The sequence below is a fragment of the Bufo gargarizans genome, chromosome 3, assembly GCF_014858855.1.
Source record: "Bufo gargarizans isolate SCDJY-AF-19 chromosome 3, ASM1485885v1, whole genome shotgun sequence".
NCBI classification, from domain to species: domain Eukaryota; kingdom Metazoa; phylum Chordata; class Amphibia; order Anura; family Bufonidae; genus Bufo; species Bufo gargarizans.
In genome coordinates, this window is record NC_058082.1 from 224024841 (window position 1) to 224038586 (window position 13746).

Genomic DNA, 13746 nt, shown 5'->3' on the forward strand with positions numbered 1-13746 from the left:
GTGATCAGGATTACAGCTTTTAACAGACTCTTAAATTTCCTCAAGCACGGAAGTGAGATCATCAGTACAGCTATATAGCAGACACTGAATAGCAACTGGGAGCAGCCTTGCAGCAGCTCACAGAGCAATGACCCTAATTCACACACAGGAAGTTGTGCAAGTGGGCATGGGACAGTGGAGGCCAAGAACCACCATTATAACAGCCTTGAGCTGTTTACATGTATACAAACTCTGCTTTACTGCACATTTATTTATTTATTTTATGCACTTATATAGCACTACTATATTCCGCAGTGCTTTACAGACATTAGCATCAGTGTGGGAGGAAACCTAGGACCCCAGCGCTGAAAGACAACCACTGCTAACCACTGAGTCACTGTGCTGCCTATCAGTTTTTAAAGAGACAGGGTTTTTTTTTCATGTGCAGGAGCTAGCTAGCAGCCCAATTGATGATTTACGCCTTATAGTTGCACTGTATGCTGTGCAATTGTGTATTTTTCCCAAAAACCTGTTGCAAATCTTCTACAGTTAAGAAGTGTACAATAAGCATATTTTCCAGCGTCCCCAGCAGCATATATTTTTGCCAAAGACACTTGTTCAGAACAAGCCACTGCTTTTTCTGATATTGTCATGTGTGTGTATAAACAGAGACAGTCAACTACCCCCGTACAGGCATCATTTTTAAACATTTGTTCAGAACAATCCACCGCTTTTTCCATTACTGCCATATGTGTATAAACACTGCCCCTTTTAAAGCATCATTTTTGGAATGCTTGTTCAAACAAGCCACTGCTTTTTCCAATAGTATGATGTGTGTATTATCACCGGCAGGCATCTGCCTCCAATAAGGGACAATTTGGGGAAGTTTTATTTTAAAAGGCATAACAAATTCAACAGTGCAGTAGGTTTTTAAACAGGCTGTTTGTTAAAGCCATCTATCATGCATTTGCCCAAACCTATAAACTGTATGGCACTGTCACTAGAAGACCCCATAGTGTCATACACAACTTTTAAGGGCAATCTGAACACTTTTAATTCAGGTCAAATTTAAGCATACCCAAATCGGATCTTCAGACTGATTAGTTAGAAACAAATATCAAGAAATTTGCTCATCTCTACTTTTAATCATATAATTATATTAAAATTTTCTGTGCTGCAGTTCGGTGAGAATTTTATGTTAGAGGGCATGTCCCTTTCATGTGACTTGTGTATACAATTAGAGTTAATTAACATAGCCTTTGCTGGTCTCTTCCTTGTGTATAACAGTCAGGCCGTTTGCAGATAAGGTCTCAGCTTGCAGAAAGAACAATTAGATTGTTTTGGGAAGAAATTAATGTCTTCTGGTCTCAGCCCACATGACCCTTCCTGAGTATAGACCCACATGAGTCCGTTGAATGCCGGCCTCCTCATCACTCATTCCCTACATATCCTATCTTCCAATTACATGCTATTTGCTCACTTGTAACATTCTTGATTATCTCCTGTTTATCTGAAGGAACAGGGAAGTGGAAGAAAAACATATATGAATCACCTGTCGTCATATAAAGGATAACAATGGCTACACAATTAGTTCATGTGTTAAATACAAATTGGTGGAAATGGGTCAGTGGGAACATAATTAAGGAAAGAAAAATATTTGGAGTATATGTAATGTATAGCACTTGTTGTGTCTGTCGTTTATTACAGTGTTGGTATTTATTGTTTTGTGCTATAGATATTTGGTATTTGTATGGCCTTGTTCACATCTGCGTTAAGCTTTCCTTCTCTCTAATCTGTTAGAAGAACAGAAAAATTGATCCATTTTATGGATCAAATGGTGAATACAAAAGGATCATAATCCATTTGTTTCCACTGACTTTTATGTAAAAATAAATAAAAAGTCGAACGCTCTACTCATGTATTCCTTATTTTTGGGGGAAAGAAAAGTCCTGTAGACTGGATTGTTTCTTCAGCCCAAAAATAGCAGATACATGACGGAGTGAACACCAACTGAGCATAGCAAAAGATCTAGAGCACCCTTTCAAAAAAATGGGGCATAAAACGGATACTTTTTTTTTCAATATCTCTGTTCTTCTGCCTGATCAGAAGAACGGAAGACTCAACGCAGAAGATTAAAAAGCCCTTAGACTTATGCACACTAAAATATCTCCAAAAGTGCCCCTCTTTTAGAAACCCACCCCTGATCTAAATATCTAGGCAAGACTTTTCTGTGATAAATTTGAAAAAAATATATCCGGTTTCACTGACATTGAATATGTCATTTAAATATTCTACGTTTCCCGCCTAAATCAGTCTAAAGTCTTTCAGTGACCTTAGCCAGGCACATAAAATAAGGCCCCAGGTTTCAAATGTCAGCGAGTCAGCTACTGTGACTTCTCACTTCTCAAGGAGCACACCATAATACTAATCGTAGGATTTTTCATGACCAAACATGGTTCTGGGAGAGTTAGCAATACTTGTGGGAAGAAGGTAGACGTGGGCAGTAGCAGAACGCTGGCCGTCCATGTCTAACTGTCTAAACATTTGAAAATGATGTGATTTCCCAGTGATCACTTATACTGTAAGAGATATCAGGACTGCGCCATTAACTGTGTTGCAGATATTTAATATTGAGCAGTCATTTGTTTATGCCGCAGAATTTGATTCAATGTACAGGACTTTCAATGAAAAACTGAAATGGAGTAAACTGATCACACCGATTTCAAGGAACCATCAATCCTTAGACATGAATTTCCAACATGTTGGAAATATCTTCTAGTCCGATAATTTGAACATTGAACATACTGCTTACAATCCCTGCTCAATATGGTCAACCCTTCCTTCAGTCTCCTGTAATACTGCGTTAGGAAACCTTTAAAAACAGATATCTAATATTCACAAAAAATATTCACGCTCATGGAAATTACATGGCCGAAACCTAAACTCCACTTGCAACATTAAACTGCTAGCAATCTAGACATAATATCGTATATCTAGTCTCATCTAATAGACCCCAGTGTGCAGTTTCACCCTGCACCAGCGGAAGTAGCAGACTTTGGAGTTTTCTTTTTGTATTATTCCTCTGCTTTGTTTAGGATCTTATCAGTGGTTCAGAAGCCTTTGATGTGAAATCCCAGCTCTTGTGAGATATGTACTTAGTGCATGGCTGATGGGGGATGTATGCTCTTGAAACCTGGTCTTAGTTTTTATTTGTATTATTAGTAGTCTGACAAGTGTTCCTGGAAATATGTCCTGTAGTGTCTGGCTGTAGATCCTCTTGTATGCACTGTGCAGTGCTGCAGAAGTTTCTGGAGCTACAAACCAGAGATCCCAGGACAAGGCATGTAGTGTTGAGCGTATCAAGGTGCACAAAGTGGACTTCGATCTGAATTTCAGGGAAAATTTGATTCATGCTTGTACTTCATGGCAACTAATACATTTTCCCTAAAATGGCGGTAAAAAAAAAAAAATTCATACTCACCTCTTCCAATTGCGTGCGAAGAATCCACTGCAGCCATCTTGATTGAAGATCCCACGCGAAATCTCTGCGCTGGATCGTCAATCAAGATGGCAGTGGCGGACTCTTCGCGATCAAATGGATAAGGCGAGTACTTTTCATTTATTTACTTCATGGTAACTAATCAATTTTCCCTAAAATGGCCGTAAAAAAAAAAAAAAAACATGCTCACCTCTTCCAATTGCGTGCGAAGAATCCACTGCAGCCATCTTGATTGAAGATCCCAAGCGAAATCTCTGCGCTGGATCGTCAATCAAGGTGGCAGTGGCGGACTCTTCGCGATCAAATGGATAAGGCGAGTACTTTTCATTTATTTTATTTTTTACAGATTAACTCCTGACAGCTTTCAGTGGTCATTTCAGATGCTGCGATCATCTGAGGGGTTCAATGACAGTGCGGCACGAAGCCAATTTCTTTATGAAATTCAGCGAAGCAGCCTAATCCAATTTTTCTGAACTTTGCTCACTTTTATAGCAGAGAAGGTAAACTGATGTCAGCTTGCTCTACGGTTCTATGCAAATCAAGCAGTGAACAATGAACATATCTGAACCTGATTATAGCACTGGACAAGAATGATAGAATGCGTTACCCACCCCCTACAACAAGCTTATCTAAGGCATGAATGGCATTAGGGGTTCCCAGGAGTGGAACATTCTTCAGGAGCAGTAATGTTTGGGAATCACTGCAATGCAGTACTAGGACAGAGAGGTAGATACATAGATCTTTTAGATATTGGATAGATATGGTATATATAGAATGATCGATGTTTTATATACTTATATAGATATCAGATAGATACTTTACAGATATTGGATAGATATCTTATCTAGACCATGAGATAGACAGATGATAGATAAAAGATAGAAACCTCTGCTAGATACAAATCAGAATGGAAAGAGTTATCCTTCCAGACAGAAAAGTCATTAGGTGGCAGACAGAAAAGTTAGAATAAGTGGAGACTAAATGATTTTCGATGCTGTGTGTCATGACTTGGCCACAGTAATAAGTGTGTTTAGAGAAGAGAGATCAGGAGGCAGGACGTTTACCTTGTAACCTGGAAATAATGGAGCTAATGGGGGAGAACGTGACAGCTCCAACACCCCCGGACATGTTCTACAATATACATCTTAAATCACAAGACATATTCATATGTACATGGAGCTTCTGCTTTATGTCTCCTCTTTCTACAAAATTTTTCACATGTACAGAAACAAAAAATACTATACGAATGCACATTGTTATGTCTTATTTTATATTGATTTTAGAATATATTTATTTATTTTATGCACTTATACAGCGCTACTATATTCCGCAGCACTTTACAGACATTAGCAACCAACTGTCCCCAATGGGGCTGACAATCTAAGGTCCCTATCAGGATGTCTTTGGAGTGTGGGAGGGAATCAGAGTACCCAGAGTAACCCATGCAAACACTGGTAGAACATACAAACTCCATGCAGATGTTGTCCTTGGTCAGATTCGAACCTAGGACCACAGCAAAAAAAGGCAGCACAGCCTACAGGTAAGTATGGGTGCAAGACCCACAGGGAAAAGCCAATCCTGCAAATACAAATAGACAAAAGGGCAGCACTCCAAGATAAAAATTGAGATGACTCTTTATTCACCCTTGTGGCAATGGCGACGTTTCGGCTCTGCACTAGAGCCTTTATCAAGGCTTGAAGAAGGCTCTAGTGCAGAGCCAAAAACGTTGTCATTGCCACAAGGGTGAATAAAGAGTCGTCTCAATTTTTATCTTGGAGTGCTGCCCTTTTTTCTATATATATATATATATATATATATATTTTACAGACAGACTGAGGGACAAATAGATAAAGATCAGTAAGAGCAGTATCTATCTCCTAGAAACAGTTGAAAGGATTTTTATTCTCTGTACCCGAGTATATTATTATTATTATTCCAGATTCAATCACTTTTGTGTCTCATTTATGAAGTGTGACTTTTTAAACAGACGCAAAAGAGTTGCAGCTCCTGTCCAGGCAACCCCCGGGTGTACCGTGCTTTCAGTGAATTAGGTGCAACTACATTGCACTTGCACTAAATGTATTATTACCGTGCACAGCGTTCATAAATTTAGCACCGGTGCCCATAGCAACTCCAATCTGGAAACTAACCTCAAATACCCCTACAATGATAGATCCCCCCATGTCTATACATTTACAGCGTATAGATGTTTGTAAAATCCAGGGAAGATATCACCCGCGTCCGCTTATCTGAGCAATTGTTTTGCAGGCATATTTTTAGCAATAAAAGTTATATTTGGAAGCGGTGGAAGATCTCCACTTCCTCTCGTTTACTTGGAAGGAGGATGCAGCAGAGAGAGGTCACAATTTACTCACACCCCTTACACATCTCTCACACCGGGTGCTATTTAAGACAAAACAAACAAGAACAAGGCAGGAACTGGAGAGAAAAATAGATATTTTTGCTAGGAGGCAGACAGGGCCCAGATGGACACGGCAGTGTCCTGTGGGGTTAGGTCACGCATAAACACGGGGCCGGACACATGCGTTGCTTATGTTACGGTGTAATCACTCCGAGCTCCTGGTTTTCTGTGTTTGGGTCCGGCTTGTTTTGTGTACACTAGTTGATGGATATCTGTCCAGCTGAGGAACCTGTCTCCAACTAAATGTGATCTGAGAGCCAGACCCTTTATCCTGATGAAAACCGGATCCACGACCTTTGTGAAACTGCAAATTAAATTAATAGTTTGCTACAAAAGGGCCCTTTTGAAAAGTGAGTGTTCGAGACAAACTGCTCCCTGTCTTTGATGGTGCAAAACACATTCTTAGATAAGAATCCACATTCAGGCTGGAAATATGAGCAAGGCCAGGTAGACTGGGACGTATTGCAGTTTAAAGGGAAACTGAATTAAATCTTTTTTTTTTTTTTTCTGGGGGGTTACAAATCCGGCTCCTGCATCCACCAGAATAGCAAAAAGAAAAAAAGGCTGTGTTTAATCCCCTGTGAAGTATTTGCTTTATTTAATGTCGCCTTTCACTTCTGTTTTGTCTCCAGAGTCCTGCAAATTTACCAAGCACTTTGTCTTCAGCGGCTGTCAATCAAAAGCCTGACAATAGGTGTTTAGGCAGAGCGGTGAACCCGGGTCTTCAGACTGGACACAGGCCTCCCATCGTCACCGGCCCCTCTGATGACTGATGAAGTATTGTTTCCCAGTGACCTCCCCGCACCTATTATCTACAAAGGACACAGGCCTGCTTTCACTACCATTTACCAGCACCTCTCGCACTATATATATATATATATATATATGTAGGGTTTTCCAGGCAATTAATATCCAGTTGGTGAGGGTTCGACACCCTACATCCGCGCCGATCAGTTGTACCCTGCTGCCTCCAGCACTGGAACTAGTTTGTGAATGGAATGGAAAGTTGCATTTTAGTGCTATTAGGGTTAAAATGTTGCAAGTCAAGAGAAATCAAGTTTATAGTTTAAAAAAAAGTCACATTCTAAAAGTGGCGTGTGCCTTTTGCTATATGAGGTGAAACAAATCACCATTTTTGATTTGTAATGTTAGAATTTTATTGGCGCCAATTATGCCGTTAGTGATAAATGCCCCCCCCCCCATTGTGTCATGTCTTCACTACTAGATAGATAATAGATAGATTAATATTAGATCGATAATAGAAAGATATATAATAGATAGATAATACATAGATAGATAGATAGACAATAAGCAGATAGATAGATAGATATCAGATAGATAGATAGACAATAAGCAGATAGATAGCTATCAGATAGATAGACAGATAGATAGATAGATAGATAGGAGATAGATAGATATCAGATAGATAATAGATAGATAGATAGATAGATAGAGAGATAATATATAGATAGACAATAAGCAGATAGATAGATAGATAGATAGATAGATAGATAGATAGATAGACAATAAGCAGATAGATAGGAGATAGATATCAGATAGATGATAGATAGATAGATAGATAGATAGATAGATAGATAGAGAGATAATATATAGATAGATATCAGATAGATAATAGATAGAGAGATAGATAATAAGCAGATAGATAGCTATCAGATAGATAGACAGATAGATAGATAGATAGATAGATAGATAGATAGACAATAAGCAGATAGATAGGAGATAGATATCAGATAGATGATAGATAGATAGATAGATAGATAGATAGATAGATAGATAGAGAGATAATATATAGATAGATATCAGATAGATAATAGATAGATAGATAGACAATAAGCAGATAGATAGCTATCAGATAGATAGACAGATAGATAGATAGATAGATAGATAGATAGATAGATAGATAGGAGATAGATAGATATCAGATAGATAATAGATAGATAGATAGATAGATAGATAGATAGATAGATAGATAGAGAGATAATATATAGATAGACAATAAGCAGATAGATAGATAGATAGATAGATAGACAGATAGATAGATAGATAGATAGATAGATAGATAGATAGACAATAAGCAGATAGATAGGAGATAGATATCAGATAGATGATAGATAGATAGATAGATAGATAGATAGATAGATAGATAGAGAGATAATATATAGATAGATATCAGATAGATAATAGATAGAGAGATAGATAATAGATATATAGATAGAAGATAGATAATAGATATATAGATAGAGAGATAGAAGATAGATAGATATAAGATAGAGACATTAGATAGATAGATAGATAGATAGACAGATAGATAGATAGATAGACAATAAGCAGATAGATAGGAGATAGATATCAGATAGATGATAGATAGATAGATAGATAGATAGATAGATAGATAGAGAGATAATATATAGATAGATATCAGATAGATAATAGATAGAGAGATAGATAATAGATATATAGATAGAAGATAGATAATAGATATATAGATAGAGAGATAGAAGATAGATAGATATAAGATAGAGACATTAGATAGATAGATAGATAGATAGACAGATAGATAGATAGATAGACAATAAGCAGATAGATAGGAGATAGATATCAGATAGATGATAGATAGATAGATAGATAGATAGATAGATAGAGAGATAATATATAGATAGATATCAGATAGATAATAGATAGAGAGATAGATAATAGATATATAGATAGAAGATAGATAATAGATATATAGATAGAGAGATAGAAGATAGATAGATATAAGATAGAGACATTAGATAGATAGATAGATAGATAATAGGGTAACATATGTAATAGACCACAGAACACTGCAGTTTCGGTACAGTATAATCCCCCTGGTGCTAAAATGCACCACCATGCCTTTCAGACACTGAAAAGGTTAAAAAGGGTGGAATGTAGGACCCAGAGGAGTCTTCGTGAAGTTAGATGGTAGAAATGGAACAGAGGCCGCTAGTGGGCGCTGTGACTCCATAGAAACGCAGCATGTAGAGAGCGCGGCAGCTCGGAGCTCCTCCATTATTAGCCGGCAGACGCTGGCCGGGGCTCTGTCTTTCCCTCCATTACTTGTGTGGAGAGTGATTACAGGTCTCTTCTGAGGAGAGGGGCTGTTATCTCCCGGCTTCCCAGCACTGTGCTGGCTCTTCACGGCTCCAGACACAATCAGGCAGGGCTTTATTTTGACGCCTCTTGTCGCAGAAAGTCCCAGTGAGGGTGTGCGCCCCATGGGAAGGGTGTCTGTGAGGGAGAGGGGCTCTGCTCCAGTGCCCTATATTACCCACTGCCGGACAGTGCATTCTGAAGGCGTTTAGTATGGTGCTGGTGACCTGTCTTGTATCGTGTATGATACCGTAACCCTACAAAAACCCCACACGAAAAAGCTGCCGTCCTTGTCCATTGACATAAAATGTACAAACACATATTAGGAAACTAATTCTATAAAAATGGTGTGTCTAATAGGTTTTCCAGCAGGTTGTGCGCCCTCACAGTGCTTCTGTGTGGGAAATACTGTTCTGCTCATGCAATTTTTAGAATACCTTCAACTTTTTTTATTTTATTTTTTGTTAAAAGGAGTTGTGGGGCAGATTTCTGAACTTATTTACCACAGACTAAATTTATGAGTTTTCTGGTGTAAATGGGACGTTCAGGCTGACGCCATATTTACACAAGGACTGTCTTAACGATACCTTCTAGACAGCTGCAGGTACTGCACAGTATATATTTGTATACTTTTTTTATATAGAAATATAACATTATAGGGTTTGGTGTGAATTTTTTTGAATTTTTTTATTAGCCAAGGCCAAAGTAAAAGTCCTTCCTTTATATTTCTCATCGCCTTCTGGCTTTCGCCCCCCCACAAAATGCATGAAAACCGGTGTCATTTTTCCAAATAATGCTGTGTAAACCCCTCTTATAAAAAGCGTCCAGCGTCTGTATTGCTCCATTCGATGAGACTTGTGCCTCCGTCTGAGGTGCAGAATGATGGACTTCCTTCACCTTTTCTCCTTGTGCGGTATTTTTCGTGTTCTTTTTATCGTTTGCTCACTGACGAGGGCCGCCTTCATCGCTGTATACACTCTGCTGACCCCTCTACTGATGTCGCCGGACAGGGTCTCCTCAATCTGCTGCCACTTTATCCCTTCATTCCATGTAATATCTTCTGTGGTAACCCGAGGAGGGAGGTTAAACACGCAAGATCTCAGCCTCAGATGGCTGCTCCATAAAACACAAGTAGTAATGATCATATCTGTAACCCGCATTACACACAGCGCTGAGCTGTCTGCACCTCCCCTACTCCCTGTACTCCGGGAAATGCTCTGTCACCCCTGCAAAATTGCCAATTTCCCACACATTTTCACTGGACCTCATCTACTGACCTAATGTGTGCACAAGTGTAATACAGGCAGAAAACCCAATAGTAACAGGCAGACTGAGAAGTCAAGAGGGGAAAGGAAAGAAAACGTGCACGCGAAAGGAGACTCGACTATATCCCAATAAGTAAAAAAGACAAAAGGCAGAAAACTCCATAACGCTGACATGCTGGCTATCAAATCCTATATTCACCAATGTGGTTACAACTTTTCAGCTCAACCATAGAGCCTTTCTGAAGGGATAGATATTAGATAGATAAAAATCGATGGAGACGTAGACATCTATTTATCTATCCCCTGTCTATCTATGCTGTCTATGTACCCTCTATCTACACACATATATTATGTAAGTTACTATCTAGGCAGATATGCATGATGACGGCGGTCATTTCCCCATTGCCAGTGAGTAGATCAGCCGGTAAGTACATCAGACAGTGTGATGTGTTTTAGGTAATGCAGTTAGTGGCCAGCCGTCCTGTATGTGACTAGGGGGATAATGGCACATTATAATGATGCATGAATATAGCAGGGGCAGGTGGCAGCCAGTCACGTCATGAATATTAAAGGAGTATTGCCGCCATTAAAAATGTATTAGAAATGTTTACATCATAAATAATATTTAATTAAATACATGTAATTAAAAATGTATATTTTACAAGTTATAGATGTTGGTTCCCCCCATTTTCAGAACTGCTTTGTGAAGGAGACGGAAGGGCTAACACGTTAGCATGCACAGAAGCCCCCTGGCCATTCCTTGTTGCAGAAGCTCACCACAGACCGCTCATCATCCTCCTGGCCTTCCCACTCCGCCGCCTTATCATTATCGCAGGTCATGGCGATAGTGCGCTGAAGCCCATAGGAAGGCTATATATGTTTATATATGGTGGCCTATATAGAGTAAGAAAACCACAAATAATTTAATGATTTTAATAAATATATCATTAGTGTGTTGATTATAAAAAATAGTTATTTATCATAGGAAATTTGATGATCGCCACCAAGTTATCTAAACATTTTAATTTAGAAGTATTATCAAATAGATTTTGCCTATAAATTCACCAGTCATCTTATACACATATGTGAGAGGGTTCATTCACATGAACATAAGGGCTCCTTGCCCATGCAGTGGACCCCAAAATAGCGATCCGCAATTCACATTCGCCTCCTTTGGTGAGGATCTTGTAGTCCATGTTTAGGAGAGAGATGGGATGCTAGTTTATCAGGTCATATCTCTCCCAGTTCCGCTTATAAAAGATCGTGATCATGCCTTCCCTCAATGATGGGGGCATTCTACCCTCCACCACCATCTCCTCGTAAAGTTCCAGCAGGTCCGGACAGATCAGATCTCCCACTGGATACTGCCAGACCTAAAGGATCTAGCGGCAGAGAGCAGCTCCCCCACCGTCAGAGGGTCATCCATTGCCTCCGCACCTGCAGCATCATGGGGGTTAATAATTACTGATAGAAATTTATTGGCGGCTGTCGAGTCAGTGTTCTTCATGGAGTAGAGGTCGCTGTAGTAGTCTTCCTCCTTCCTTGATGGCATGTTGCCGTGCTTGTCTTGAAGTTCGTTCAGGGGAGTGTGGCCGACATGGAGTTTCCTGAAAAAGAACGAGTTATATTTTTCACCCTTCTCCAGGTTCTCCAACTTGGAATGGAAGATGGTTCACTTGGATTACTCCTCAAAGTGCCTTTTCAGGTCTTTTTGGTCTTCTCCAGCTCCTCTCTAATGTTCCAGCCGCACAGATGAAGGTCTTGCAGGGAAGAGTGTAGAGTATCTACACTGCCCAGGAGGTAAACACAAAGTTGATCCTAGAACTAAGTGATCGGCTTGGCTCCACATATAATCTACGGAGCCTTTCCTCATGGAGCCCACAATGTCCGCTTTGGTCACCATCTCAATAGGGGCTCATGCACACGAACGTTTTTTGCGTTCCGTATACGGACCGTATTTTAATTCTGTATACGGTCCGTATACGGAACCATTCATTTCAATGGGTCCGCAAAAGATGCGGGCAGCACTCTGTGTGCTGTCCGCATCTGTTGCTCCGTTCCATGACCCTGCAAAAATTATGAGACATGTCTAATGGGTCTCCTGTTCTGTTCTGCAAATTGCGGAAGGCACACGGGGTGGCATCTGTTTTTTGCGGATCCACAATTTGCGGACCGCAAAAAAAATGTCACGTTCGTGTGCATGAGCCCTAAGAACCTGAGCCGTCAAGTCAAGGTAGACTGATAAGAACAGATACTAGACTTGATCTTAGCCAAAAGTCTGAGAAGCTGCAGATCTTATAACTGCTGGATCCAATAAACATTAGCGTGACACAGTCCTAATACACAACACTGCTGAGGCATAACCTCATTATACACATTACTACTACTGTATAATCTCCGAGCAATGCTGCTGCAGAACTTTATGCACAGAAATACCTCATTATACACATTACTACTGTATAATCTTCGAGCAATGCTGCTGCAGAACTTTATACACAGAAATACCTCATTATACACATTACTACTGTATAATCTTCGAGCAATGCTGCTGCAGAACTTTATGCACAGAAATACCTCATTATACACATTGCTACTGTATAATCTCCAAGCAATGCTGCTGCAGAACTTTATGCACAGAATTACCTCATTATACACATTACTATTGTATAATCTCCGAGCAATGCTGCTGCAGAACTTTATGCACAGAAATACCTCATTATACACATTACTACCGTATAATCTCCGAGCAATGTTGCTGCAAAACTTTATGCACAGAAATACCTCATTATACGCATTATTACTGTATAATCTCCGAGCAATGCCGCTACAGAACTTTATGCACAGAAATCCCTCATTATACGCATTACTACTGTATAATCTCCGAGAAATGCTGCTGCAGAACTTTATGCACAGAAATACCTCATTATACGCATTACTACTGTATAATCTCCGAGCAATGCTGCTGCAAAACTTTATGCACAGAAATACCTCATTATACACATTACTACTGTATAATCTCCGAGCAATACTGCTGCAGAGCGTTATACACAGAAATACCTCATTATACGCATTATTACTGTATAATCTCCGAGCAATGCTGCTGCAGAACTTTATACACAGAAATACCTCATTATACGCATTACTACTGTATAATCTCCGCGCAATGCTGCTGCAGAACTTTATGCACAGAAATACCTCATTATACGCATTATTACTGTATAATCTCCGAGAAATGCTGCTGCAGAACTTTATACACAGAAATACCTCATTATACGCATTACTACTGTATAATCTCCGCGCAATGCTGCTGCAGAACTTTATGCACAGAAATACCTCATTATACGCATTATTACTGTATAATCTCCGAGCAATGCAGCTGCAGAACTTTATGCACAGAAATACCTCATTATACGCATTATTACTGTATAATCTCCGCGCAATGCTGC